Source organism: Eublepharis macularius, chromosome 7 (assembly GCF_028583425.1).
Source record: "Eublepharis macularius isolate TG4126 chromosome 7, MPM_Emac_v1.0, whole genome shotgun sequence".
Classification (NCBI taxonomy): Eukaryota; Metazoa; Chordata; class Lepidosauria; order Squamata; family Eublepharidae; genus Eublepharis; species Eublepharis macularius.
In genome coordinates, this window is record NC_072796.1 from 53,716,583 (window position 1) to 53,731,627 (window position 15,045).

A 15,045-nucleotide genomic window follows, 5' to 3' on the forward strand; every position below is an offset into this window, starting at 1 on the left:
AATCATAAGGGTTAACTATAAGGATTGATTAACTAATATTTTCTTTTTGATTCCGTACAGTGTACCAAACTGAATATGTTTATTTGAAGTTGTATATGAGTCAAATTGATTGATATCATATATAGACTTATGACTGAAGGGGAATAGAAATACTAATGTAAACAAATATAACTAAAATAGAAAGAAGAAGATAGAATGAATAACATATAGAGTATAAGTTAAACTGGCTGATTTATTTGAATGTATGGTTTACATAGTTTATGATATATAGAAATATTTGAAAGTGAAATAATGAAAAATGGGATAAATTGTTTATCCATTATGGAAAAAGGGACTCATAGTCAGGGTACAGAGTATTAAAAATAGTTAAAGAAGTATCGCTTAGAATAAAGGGAGAATATATATTTGTTAGATAGAGGAATATATAAAGAGTAAGGGAAAAGGGATAAAGGGTTGGAAAACTGTTGGAAGTCAACAAAATGGGGGGGGAAGGGAGGGGGTTAGAAATTGGGAAATGGGAATATTGACTGTAATGTGTAAACATTTGATCCTAACCCAATAAAAAATTTTTCAAAAAAAAAAAGATATATGTATTTTTAATGCAAATGAAGAAGGAAAATGTAGTAAAAAGATGTAAATGAGCACAAAATTTGGGATATGAAATTGATTTAGAACACTGGAATAAAGTTAACTAAATCGGTTAACTTTAAAGAAAATCTATATAAAATGTTTTATAGATGGTATTTAACCCCAGATAGACTGGCTAAAATGTATAAGAGAACAACAAGTAGATGTTGGAAGTGTGGAGAATGTACAGGAACATTTTATCATATGTGGTGGACCTGTAAAGCTGTTTGCAGATTTTGGATAATGATACATACATTACTCCATACAATTTTACAGATACCATTACCTTTTAAGCCGGAATTGTTTCTATTGAACTGCATTCCAGATGAAGTTAACAAAGACCAAAAACATTTTATAATACATGCAGTGACAGCAGCTAGCATTTTATTGGAAACAACAAATAATACCAACTCAAGAAGAACTGGTAGGAAAGATTATGGAAACAGCGGAAATGGATAAATTGACAATGATACTAAAAGGGAAAATGGAAGAAGAGTTGGACACCATTTTACAATTGGATTACAAATAAGCATCAAGATTTGAAATGTTCAAGAATGTAAAAGGATTCAAATGTTTTATTATTAATAGTATGTGTTATGTATTAAGAATAGACATGGGCACGATCCAAAAAATAATCCCGATTTAGCTGATCGTGATTCCACGGCGGTGCCGAACCCAGGTACCCGAACCTCACCGATCAAGTCCCGTTTCCGATACAGAATCGGGAATCGGGAATCGGGAAGGCTGATGCGTGAGGGCGCCCCGCGGTTTCCAGCACTAAAGGAATGGTGGGTGAGGAGGATGGTGGCCACCGGGCCTGGCAGGCCCGTGGAGGCGGTGGCGAGCCACCTCCCCTCAGGGGGCGGGGGGGGTCTGTCCCCACGGGAGTGTGCTGGTACCGTCACGGGGGGGGGAACCAGAGGAGATAGCTCCCTATTCCCTAATTCCCTATCCGCTGAAGCCCAAAGCTAAAGCTCCCTCTCTCTCTCTCTTGTGCTTTCTCTCTCCAAAAGTGTCAAGCGAGAGCTCGCCTCTGTCCCACTCCACCCACGAGCGGAAAGTGAAACTTTGTTGCGCAGCACATGGCTATTTATAAAGCCTGGGTCTGCTACGCAGGAGGGCTGTGTTTGGCCGTAAGAGCTGCCTCTCAGGCTTTGCAGGGATGAGATTTGAGTGCCCATGGCTACAAAAGAACACCCCCTTCCCCCGCCCTCCCCTCTCTTCTCCTAAATGGACGAGACGGGCATGCGCTTTTCTGGCTGCTCCATGGTTGGAAGGAAGCCCTGCTGATCAAGGAAAGCTGGGCTTCCATTCGCGTTTCCATGGCGACAGAAGGAGGGCAAACAGCTCCGGCATTCCCCAGGCTCTGTTTCCATGGGGCTCCATTCACTTGGGAACAGACGGCTGGTGCCAGACTGTCTGCAAACTGCAATCCCGAACGTAAACCAATCGATCCGATCAAGACCCGATAGAGCGCCCCACCCGAGCGCTGAACCGAGAGCCATGGACGGAACCGATCAGCCCGGTCCCGATGGCGCAAACGCCAAAATCAGGGCAATTTTCAGTCCGTAATTCCGATCGTGCCCATGTCTAATTAAGAATGTTTAATGATATATTGGGTATTGCTGTAAGCAGACCATAATGGATATATGCATTTCTTTTCAGTTCTTTTTTAATTCTTTTTTTACTTTTTCCTCTTTTCTTTATTTGCATTTTATTTGAAAATAATAATAATAATTAATAATAATTAATAATAATAAAGAAACTCTTTATACAGCACATCTCTTAAATCAGCTGAGTTGAGCAAATGATTCAAGTGGAATTGACTAATCTATTCCCTTTCTATTTGCATGATATCTAAGAGTTGGTCACAACTCCATCAAATAAAAGCTGAAATCCTAAGCATGCTCTTACATTAAAATGTGTTTAAGGTCTAGGTAGCATGATCTGATCATAAATACAGTGCAATTATATTAATGCATATTATTTGGAGACCCCAATGTCAGTGTGATGTCATGATCAGAGTGTTGGGTTAGGACTGGACAGACTTGGGTTCAAATCAACCATGAAGCCAACTCAGCTATGAAGTTTACTAGATGACCTTTGGCCAGTCATTCATTCTTTCTTAGCTTTACAAGATTGTTAAAGCAGATGAGAGAAGAACCACCCCCAAGCTCCTTAGAGGAAAAGGGAAATGAAAAAGGTGATGATAGGTAAAATACCAGACATTTGTCTCTATGTGTGTCTATCTGTCTCTTCACTCTAACTGCACACACACACACACACACACACACACACACACACACACACACACACACACACACACACACGAGTTGCTTATGCTTCTTGAGTAACATTCTACATTTGATTCCATTACTCTAAGCCCCATTTCCCTTGAAGCTTTTTAAACTTAGTAAGTTTCTGATGGTGTCTCCTAGTACAATCCTATATACTTGATCCAGTTGGATCATCTTCAGGATGTTTCCCAAATGATTAAGTTCTATGTCAGGAAAAGTAACACAGATGGCACATCTTGGTGTAAACTTTCCATCTGCACGTACATTTTCAAATATCATTGCATGACCAGAAAAGATATCTCAAAATTAGCCTAACATTAGTAAGTAGTTTTGTATAATGGGATTTACCCTGTATTCTAAATGTTTCGTGCAGTGATTGTATATCAGCAGTGCAGTGGACTGATGTGGTTTTCAGACTGATTATTCTTGGAAGTGTTCCCAATATACCTGAGTGAATTGGAAAATTTTAAATTAAAAAAAAAAAGCAACTTTTCAAGTTCCTTATTTTTCCTTTGATTTTAAACAGCATTTTGATACAATTTCAAAAAATGTAGATAATAATAGGGAAGTAGTTACATTATTGTCAGTTCAGGTACTGAAAAATTACTGTTAAAGTGCAAGGACTTATATCAAATGATTTCTAGTCTGATAGTATAATCCTTCTTTCTCCATTTATTATCCTATTTATAATATTCTACTAACCTTTATGTTACCATTTTTTCCTAGTGCTTTCTCAAACAGAGAAGCTGAACTTAAATCCTTTCCTAGCAAAGATTTAGGTGGCCATAGCTATAGATCTGCCCTTCCTCACTCCGCCCCCCCCCCCCCCCCGCCACAAACCCTACGTATTTATCCTTATCCGGAAATACTCTTTCCTATTCAGACATATTCAATGTGCCACAGTCACATACAAAAAAAGTCTCCCTGTTTCTGTAGAGTTCATAAACTTTTCAGTGAAAAAGAAGAATCTGGTTTTCTCAACAGGGTTATACAGATGTGGAACAAAGATTAAAATCCTGGCTTGGATCCTGTACAGCATGTAGAACATTTCTTGAGTTTTGTTTATGCTCCACCATTGTAACAGATGAGTCACTTGCAAATACTAATGTTAACGCACTAGCACAATAGACAGCTTTTTGTTCACATATGGTGTTTCTGGTTGTGCAACAGCAAATTTATTTCAGTAAAAGTATTTGCAATGTTCCAAAAATAAACTTCCATTGGTGCAACATGGTATGCACAATCAGAAGACAATTTCATAAACTTCAGTTGGTGCAGAATTAGAGGTGTCAGGTCCCCAGTGGCCAACCAGGGAGTGGGAGGAGTGGGGTAATTACCCCTGCATGCATGTGCTCCCACGCCCACCCGAAACACTGGGAAATGACATCATATTCCAGCATGACATAGAAGCTATAGATTGCACCAGGTAACTGGTGATTTTTACAGAATAGTTCTCCAACACAACCTGTAGTTTTCATGTTGCGCCAAGAAATAATGTCTATAACAATTTTGTTTATAACCTGCCTAGGATCATTAATAATAGCTCCTCCTTATGTCACTGTAAACTTTTACCTCAGAAGAGTTCCAGTCACTCCTTTTTTCTCTACACACACACACAGTTTCAGGTGTTCCCTACTTTACCCAGGTTTATACTTCAAATACCTTCCCTTTGGGGTTTGAACCCCACTTCTGACTCCACCTGTGGCATTTTGCCCTGTCTGCATGACCTATATATTGCTGCTTCCCTGACTCCCTCTCAGTGTTCCCAAAAGGTTTTCACAGACACCAAAGAATTTCATCTTAAATGTCTTCCAATTAACTGGTATTATAGGAAGCCTTATCTATAGGTGGTGGAATAACAGAATGGTCAGATTGTGGAGTGGTTGTAAGGTAAAAGGGGGCTTTTGGGGGGCTTAACCAACAGTAGAATTTATTTATAATACACAAGTGTGATGGTTGTAGAGCACTGCCAAGTGTATTGGTTTCAGAATAGTTATTAATCTTGGGGATTTCAAAATAGATATATTCTTAAAGGTATAGTCACAGACCCAATTACAAAGAACAATTTTCCACACATCTTCACTAACAGAATAAACATACATCTCATCCACACAGACAGATTCACTCAGACTTTTCCATACAGTCCATCTATCCTAAATAGAGTAACTTCTCTTTGAGATATACACAGACTGACCCAGGCTCACACACAGTTTGCCTGACTTAGGGCCAAACTACAAGTGATGAATGACACAGGTTGGACACTTGTCAGCTTCCCTCAAGTTTTGATGGGAAATGTAGGCAGCTTGGCAGAATGTTGGACAAGTGACAGTTGAAAAGTCCATTGGACAGCAGTCGGAAAGCCAAGCTGCAAAACCAGGATGCCTACAGAAAGAATTTCTGAGAACACCACACAGATTCACTGAACTAAACAGTATGAACCTCTTTCAGGTTTACACAAAGTTTGCCTGACTTAGCCAAAAAAACACTTCCCCTCAGTGCACAGTCTAAAAACTGCAGTTCTCTCTTCCTGCTAAGGTGCAGCTACCATCCAATCACAGCACACTCCATTCACCCATCCAATCCCCTCTCCTCACCTCAGAGGTCTGCATTTAAACACCAGTAACCAAATCAAACCCCTACATTAATACACACTACCTTATTTACATACAAAACATTACAATGTAATTTTCAATCATGACAAGGAAGCGTGCCCACACTTTGCATGCATGCCTTTCCCTTCCTCCCACTAGGAGCTGGGGGACAGGGGCTGGGGGAGGGAATCCCTGCCCCCAGTCAGGGATGGCAACCCTATGCAGAATGCTGCAGCCAAGATGTTGACTTGAGTAGGTCGTAGGGATCGTATCAATCCAGTCTTGGCTTATCTATACTAATTCCCAATCTATTGATGGGCACAATTCAAGTGTTGACTTTTGAAGCTCTATATGGTTTGGGACCAACATACCTGAAAGACTGCTTGCTTCCTTATGACCACAGTAGTCATCCTCTGAGGCCCTACTTTGGGTGCTCCCACCTTCTGACATTAGGCAGATGGCAACCCAGGAGAGGGCTTTCTTGGCCATAGCACCAAAACTCTGGGACTTTCTCATCAGGGAGACTCATCTGTCTCCTTCTGTTGCCATATTTTGCCAGCAGGCGAAGACTTTTTTATTCTGTTTGTCATTCCCTCAGTGATTCTTCCTTCCTGCAAGCCCTGGTTTTAGGTTGGGTTTCAATTGTTTTAGTGATGTGGGAGGGTTGGTTTTAATGGTTTCTAAGATGTGATTTTATTATGTATGTTTTAATTTGTAAGCCACAGAAAGGCAAGATATAAATTCTGCAAAATAAATTTATGATCCAAGTCTATGAATTGAAACTGCCCACTCATAGGTTGCTTCCACACACTCCAATTCTTTTGAGTTTTCCCTGTCCCAAAGCTGTGTCTTCCTGATCCACTTTGAGAACTCACCTTCCACATGCATCATCCTCATGCATGTTTTGTAGGTGTTTCTCATGGGGAAAAAAGGTCCTAAAACAAAAAACACGTTCTTTATCTGCACCTCATCACAAATGACATTGGCACATTCCCACCCAACTTTCCTTTAAAAAAATTTGGGGGGGAAGTGCATGCGGGACTGCGCTATACCGTTGTCCTGTGTTTCAGTTTCTGTAGAAACTGGGCATGTGCTGTATTCTGTTCTCTACGGTTGATTTCCTACTCAAAGTTTTAAATGCAAAAGTATTTAATAAATATGTGAACAGTAGAGTTGTGCGATCACACAATTCCATATCCTACTATATAAACTGCAAACCGTGTTCCTCATCATTCACTCCTTATCTCCATAGAGGCACAGTACACAGGGATAAGAAACAAGTGGAGGGGGAAATGGTTTGCCTCCCTACTACCTCCTTGGGGCCTCCAGAGGCCCAGAAAGGCCCAGCGCAGCTGTGGGAAGGCTCACCACAGCAGCAAGCTCCTCCCAAAGTCCCACAGCAGCAGGGGTGGGGTTCCCTGTGACCTCCATGGTGTCAGACTGTGGCTAAATAATGTCCTTCTCACAGGTTCCCCTTTACAAGCAAACAAGAGTCCATTGTTTGAATAAGGAAACTTTACTGTAGAAATGGTTCATTATAGTCCACTGTCCTGAATAGGAGACTCAGGATGGTACAAGATCATTGTTACCAATGAAGAGCAAAGCATGAGGTACAAAGTAACAGTTCCCAGCTGCACCAGCCTCCCCCCATAGTTCTCAAAACAACATCTTTCAGTCTCGGGAAAGTTGCTCTCTCTCAAGGCCAATCCTTGGTGGAACGGTGTTAGACATAACAATCTCGCATGGTGAGAAGTCGGCCTGGGAACCGGTGCACCTGTGGGGAAAACACTTAAGCACTAGAAGCATTAGAAAATGGAGTCAGTACAGTTTATATATACACTGGACCTGACATTCTGCCCCCCTTAAAACAAATTCCCCCCCGGTTTGTATGGGTAGCGAGTATGAAAAGCTTTAGTTAATCTAGGAGCATGAACATGTACAGAGTTCACCCACTCATCATAACCAGAATCAAAGTCCTTCCACCTAATGAGGTAAAAAAGCTGGTTACGTTTGAATTTAGAGTCCAGAATTTGTTGTACCTCATAGTGTATTTGGTCATCTATTAGAGTTGGGATGGGTGGAGCTTTGACGTGCCATTTGTCATCAGTTGGGGCTCTTTTTAAGAGACTGACGTGGAATGTATCATGAACATGGCGCAAATTTTTGGGTAAATTTACGGCAACAGTCACTTTGTTGATTACTTTGCGCACAGGAAAAGGTCCGAGGAACTTCAATGCTAGTTTGCGGCTGGTTTGGGCCAGTTTCAAATTCTTGGTAGAAATGTAGACATGATCTCCAGGATGTAAATCCCAATCGGCCGCACGATGGCGATCTGCGTATTTTTTGTAATCCTGCTTGGCTTTCTCGAGGTGTTGTTTTATAAGAGTCCATTGGTGAGCGGCCTCCCCCCACCATGAGGATACATCCGGCGAACTAGGGGAATGAAGAGGGGGAGCGTCCAGCGGGAAAGGGTTGAAGTGAGCTCCATATACAACCTTGAAAGGAGCCTCCCCAGTGGAAGCATGTACACTGTTGTTGTATGAGAACTCAGCTAGAGGGAGAAGGTCCACCCAGTTATCTTGTTGGAAATTAATGTAGCAACGAAGGAACTGCTCTAAGATCTGATTAGTTTTTTCGGATTGTCCGTCGGTTTGTGGGTGGTGGCTTGAGCTGATTCCTTGTTCAATATTCAACATTTGTAAAAGCTCCCGCCAGAAGTTGGCAACGAACTGTCCGCCGCGATCCGAAATCACCTTGGACGGAAAAGAATGTAATTTTACGATGTGTTTCAAGAATAAATCCGCCAATTTTCGAGCAGTGGGCACAGCAGTACATGGAATAAAATGCGCCTGTTTGGAGAACAGATCTACCACTACTAAAATGCAATTATGTCCTTTTGAATTGGGTAAATCAGTGATAAAGTCCATGGATATTATTTCCCAAGGTCGGCTAGGTGTTTCTAATGGTTGTAGGAGACCCGGAGGTTTCCCTTTCCGAGTTTTGGCGCTGAGGCAAATGGGGCAGGAACCAACATATTGAGAAATGTCCTTGCGCATGCCCGGCCACCAGAATTGCCGTTGTATTAAATGTAACGTTTTTAGGTATCCATAATGACCGGCCGTGGGGGCATCGTGACATCGCTGCAAGACCTCCCGCCGGAGGCTGTCTGGGACATAAAATTTGGTTCCGGCTAGCCAATCCCCCTGTGGGGATTGAATCAGTTTAGTTTTGGGTGCTTTACCCCCCTCCTTTTCCACTTCAGCTTTAAGTTTCGTTTTCCATTCTTGGCTGTGCGGGAGGGGCTGGCTTGCTTGGCTGCGGGTAGTCACCACGCCTCCCAATTGCGTAGGTGAGAAGACTGTGTCTATAGTCTCCTCCCTTTTGCTTTTGTGTTGGGGCATGCGCGATAATGCGTCTGCAAGAAAGTTAGTTTTGCCCGGGAGGTAATTTAAAGTGAAATTAAATTTGGAAAAGAATTCTGCCCATCGCAATTGTTTGGCATTTAGTCTGCGAGGGCTTCGAAGGGCCTCCAGATTTTTATGATCAGTCCAAACTTCGAAAGGGTGCCTCGCCCCTTCTAGCCAATGCCGCCAGTTAGTGAGGGCTGCTTTGACAGCGAAGGCTTCCTTCTCCCATACATTCCAATTCCTCTCAGCCTCAGAGAACTTCCTTGATAGGAATGCACAAGGCCGCAGCCTTTCATCCTCCCCCTTCTGCAATAATACCGCTCCAATGGCTGTATCGCTGGCATCGACCTGTACTACGAAAGGACAGTTTTCGTTGGGGTGGGAGAGGACGGGTTCTGTAATGAACTGCCCTTTTAGGCAGTTAAAGGCTGTTTGGCAATCGGATGTCCATTGTATTCTGGAGGAGGGTTTCTTCGCCTGGTCCCCTTTATTTTTGGTTTTTAATAGTTCTGTTAGGGGGAGCGTGATTTGCGCGAAATTTGCAATAAAGTCTCTGTAAAAGTTGGCAAAACCCAGAAAGGACTGTAGTTCTTTACGGGTGGTGGGAGTTTGCCATTCTTGGATCGCTTGTATTTTAGATGGATCCATCTTCAAACCCTCTGAGGAAATACAGTAACCAAGGTAGGTGAGCTCGGTTTTATGGAATTCACATTTGGACAACTTGATGGGCAGTTTATTTTTCATTAATGTAGCCAGAACTTTTTGGACTAGTTGAATGTGGTCTTCCTCGGTGTCTGAGTAAATTAACACATCATCAAGGTACACCACAACTCCTTTATAGAGGAATTCATGTAAGACTTCATTTATCATGGACATGAAAACGGAAGGGGCTCCCGCCAAACCAAACGGCATAACTAAATACTCGAACTGTCCGAGGGGCGTATTAAATGCTGTCTTCCATTCATCCCCTGCCTTTATACGAACGTGGAAGTAAGCATCTTTCAAATCTAATTTCGTAAAGATCTTACCTTGGGCCACGACGTTGAGGAGGTCTCGGATGAGCGGGATGGGATAGGCGTTGTTGGTTGACACAGCATTAAGTCCTCTAAAGTCCGTGCATAGCCGGAGTCCCCCATCCTTTTTCTTCACGAAGAGGACCGGAGCCGCATGGGGACTATTGGCTGGGCGGATGAATCCCCTTTGGAGATTGGTGTCGATGAATTTCCGGAGCTCTTCCCGTTCACGGGGATTCATAGGGTAGAGTCGGCCTTTGGGCAGTGAGGCCCCGGGTAATATCTCGACTGCGCAGTCGGTTCTTCTGTGCGGGGGTAAGGTATTGGCTTCTTCTTCGGAGAAAGCGTTCAAGAAAGGCCAATAATATTCGGGTATTTGTTTTATGTCCTCCTGGGTGAGAAGAGCCTTTTCGGTGTGGGAGGGATCACTGCCCCAATTTTGGTCCCATCGATGGGTTTTACAGTTGGCGTGATTGAAGGTGACGCACCCCTCTGCCCAATTTATGTGGGGGTTGTGATCACAAAGCCACTTGCTGCCTAGAATTAACGGGTATTTGGCAGTAGAGCTGATGACGAAAGATCTTTTCTCCCAGTGTTGGCCCATGCCCGTGACCACTGGAATTGTTTCTGTGGTAACAGGGTTCATGTTAGTGCCATCCATTTGTTCAAAAATCACCGGGTTTTGCAATTCGCGGACTGGTAAAACCAGTCCATTGACTAGGGCTGGGGCGATGATGTCTCTCGAACAGCCCGAGTCGATGAGAGCTTGTACACGGATGTGCATCTTCCTCTCCGGGTTAAGCAAAGTCACAGGCATGAATAATATGGACCCAGGCGGCCGGTCCCGCGTAGGGACTGGCTTGGGGTGGATCTGTCGTTTGGGCCCTTTTACGACAGATCCATTTCGTTTCCCGACTGAGGGCTTTCTGGATTCCCCTCTACATTTGGGGAAGCGGGGTCGTATTCCATGATTTCTTCCGCCTCTAACCCCCTGTCTGAGGCAGGTCGCAGGGGAGCGCCGCGACCTCTGCCCGTTCTGGGAGCCGGTGTCGGGCGTTGGAATGGAGGAAATGGGGTAGGGGTTGGACGCCGTAGTTGGAGTGGAGGTCTTTGCACAGGCCGGTAGGGGCATTGTGCTGCAAAGTGACCGGCTTGTCCGCATTGCAAACACAACCCTTGCTGCCATCTAGCATCTCTCGCTCCGCGAGTTGCGTACCCAACACCCCGTCCTCCCTTCTGTAAAGTCAGAGGGCGTCTTTGTCCCGTTTGTTGTTGTTGTTCAACCAAGCGGACTTCCAAAATGCGATTTTCAACTTCGCACGCGAGTTGGATCCAGCCCAATAGAGTAGGAGGGTTGTCCTGCATAAGGGCTCTATCTAGAAGTCTCGGGTTCAGCCCTTGCTTGAACAGAATAATTTTGGTGGATTCCTCACACCTAGGGCATTTAGCAGCTAATTGCCGGAATTTCGTAACATAGTCTCTTGCCGACATGCTGCCTTGTCTAATGGCTTGCAATTCTGTTCGGGCCCTAGTTTCCTCTAAGGGGTCTTCGTATTGTGCTCGAATAGCATCCACCAACCCCTGGAGAGTATTAAGTTCCGGGGCCCCAATATTGTATAGTCCTACATACCAGTCTGCTGCTTTGCCTTGTAAACGAGAACCGAGATGCTCAATTTGGCTGGCCTCGGAACCAAAGAGGTGTCCCCACCGGTTGAAGAATTGTACTACCTGCACTAGGAAAAATCCCAGTTTGGAGGGATCCCCGTCAAAAGTAGCTTCTAGTTTCACCCAGCCCATGGGGAGGTCTTGTCTCGGAGCTGGTGCTGGGTAAAAGTCCATCGGAACCATCAATGGCCCTTGCGGCACGAGGAGGGGTTGTTGGGGCCATGGTTGTGGCAGCGGTGCTGGCTGTGCTGGCGGCGGTAGCCCCGGCTGGGCTGGTGGCGGCGGCACCGGCTGCGCTGGCGGCGGTAACACCGGCTGGGCTGGCGGCGGTGGTCTTGGTTGGGTTGGTGGCGGTAGTAACGGCTGGGCTGGAGGCGGCAACCGCGGCCGGGCTGGTGGTAGCAACACCGGAGGCGTCGGCAGTAGCGGTTGAGGTGGAGGTGGCCGTAGAGGTTGGGCCATGATCGGCCGCTGAGGGGCGGGTCGGCGGGGTCGTAGTGGTATAGGCCCCACCGGTTGATTAGGGGGTGGTAATATTGGTTGGTCTAGAGGCAAACGTACCGGTTGCTGTAGAGGTATTAGTTGCGGTCGAAGCGGGAGGGGCCGCAGCGGCGAAGGCCTGATGGGTGCTGGGCCGCGCGGGCTTGCCCCTCCCGGCGTCGTTACTCTGGGAAGCAGGGGCTGTTCCTGTGGCACTGGTAGACCTTCCCTTGGGATTTGCTGAATGGGAACAACTTCTGGCGGTTGGTGTGGCGATCCCTCCCTTGGAGGAGCCGGAGGCTCTTCTGACTGATCCGGCCGGACCGTTATTGGGGAAGCTGGAGGGGGTATCACCGGCGACGTGGTCGGACGGGTTGGCCCTTCCTCAACGTCTCTAGGCACCTCAGCTGGAGTATCTCCGGGAGGTGGATCTCCGTCCGGTCTAGGGGGTTCCGTTGGGGCTTCTCCATGCACCTCAACTGGAGTATCCCCGGGAGGCGGAACTTCATCCAGTCTAGGGAGTTCCGAGGGAGTTTTTCCCGGTTCTCCAGGATAGGTTTCCTCCTCTCCTTCCAATCTGGGAGGGTCGATCGGGCCCTCGCCAGTGAGGCGGGATCCTTCTTCACTCTCAGCAGGGTAACTTGAATGCGGCGGCTGCCACGGGACGATATCCCTCATATGGGGAATAACGCTTTGTAGTGTTGCTATTTGTACGGCCATCTCTTCAGGTGACGGTCTCTCGCCTGCTACCATCACCGAGAGCAGATGTATGGCATGAGCTAGGCTGTCCTCCATGTCGATCAATCTAGCTTCCAGCTGTTGGACTCGACTTGGACCCGATTGTCCCATCGTAGCACCTCCTGCGGCGGCGGCTACCGGGGAAAACGGCCCCCAGGGTGGAGGGTCTCCCTGATCGTCTTGCGATCTCGCTGCTAGAATTCCTTTGGCTAGGCCCGTCACTGCCGAAATGCCGGAATCTACAGCAAGGGTGCGATTTTGCATCTGCACCCAACTTGATTCAGGAACCTCCTGTGGCTCCTTCCACTGGGCAAGTTCCGAATAATCCCAACTTAGGACGCCGCGGCGGGACGTATCCCATTCTGTGTGCTCGGTCGTTCTATTCCAAAACAGCCACGGTTGGCTGCTGTCAAATTCAGGGACTGTCTCTAGGCTCCGGCGCCCGTCCATGGATAATTGTTGGTGCACCCCACTGGCCCTGCGTTCCCTCGTTTCTCGGGGTCTGGGTCCCCACTCCGACGGTGTGGGCAACGAGAACAAGGGGAGGGTGGTGGCCGTCGGCCTTTCCCCTCCACGGCCGAGATCGATGAGAGGCGGGGTAGTAGTCGAAGCTCCGTTCCCCGTTGGTACAGGTTCCTGGGGTTGCACTGGTTGTTCGTCGGGAGGCGCATACGGATCAAACAAAGGATCCCTGTCCGGGACTGCCTTGGATTCCGCTGGGCCCGACTCAGGCATGATTGGTAACAAAATGTCAGACTGTGGCTAAATAATGTCCTTCTCACAGGTTCCCCTTTACAAGCAAACAAGAGTCCATTGTTTGAATAAGGAAACTTTACTGTAGAAATGGTTCATTATAGTCCACTGTCCTGAATAGGAGACTCAGGATGGTACAAGATCATTGTTACCAATGAAGAGCAAAGCATGAGGTACAAAGTAACAGTTCCCAGCTGCACCAGCCTCCCCCCATAGTTCTCAAAACAACATCTTTCAGTCTCGGGAAAGTTGCTCTCTCTCAAGGCCAATCCTTGGTGGAACGGTGTTAGACATAACAATCTCGCATGGTGAGAAGTCGGCCTGGGAACCGGTGCACCTGTGGGGAAAACACTTAAGCACTAGAAGCATTAGAAAATGGAGTCAGTACAGTTTATATATACACTGGACCTGACACATGGGGCCTTGGGAGGGCTGCACACAAGCCAAACAGTGGCCAAGGGGTTGGAGGAAGAGGGAGCCCCTGTTCTCTTCCCCGATCCCCTCCTTGACTGATGCTATGGGGAGAAGCACGGGGAGGGGGAGCACTGCTAGGGCCCATTTTATTTTCCCAAACAACAGGCCTTATTGCTAGTTTGAAATAAAATCAGAAATGGCATTCCTAGTTGTTGTTCCTAGACTGATAGTCTGATTGCTGAGTGATCCAGTGTAGCAACCACTACAGTATACATAGATATCATAATAGCACAAGGACTGTTAAAAAAAAAGTAAAAAGGGGGGATTATACAATCATGCATGCAAGCCAGACACATGTGTGGAAGGAGTAATGGTGAGAGGAGAGGTTGGAGATTTATGGGAGGGCACTTCAAAAGAGCAAAAAAGCATCCACATGCATTGATATGCTAGATAATCATGCCAAAAAAAGGCATCAAAAATGAAAACAGACTAAAACAAGTTTCACAAAAAACGCTTAAAAAGCGGGATCACATCATGACCTGCTTGTGCATGGGAAACTATGACATGTGTAATGAGTGAGATAACCCGCCAAAATTCCATTGGCAGGCCATCTCATTAAGGATGTGTGGAAGTGACCATAATGTTGGGAAGTGAATTATTTCATAAATTCAAGGGCATAGGAAGGTCTTGAAGGTCATCCTGTCCCATCTTCCAATTCAAATAAGGATAGTCCATACATTTAACTATACTTTATGCCCATTGGCTGAAGCATTTAAATATAAAGAACAGCTTTACCATGCATTAATGGCACAATCTTAAACACAACCCTGAATCAGTGGCCTTAGGAAAGTATACTCTTATTCAGAGTTGTACAGGAAGCCTCCCCTATAGATTAATCCATATGAACTGGACCGTAATATGCACACAAAAAGAATGGTCCATCACATATCAACTGACAGTCTAAAAATCAGAAATAGGTTGCAACCTGCATATGTTTGAATTAAAAGTAATTTCTTCAAAAAGCTAATGAAGTCTTGATTGATTCTGGGATAGCTGACAG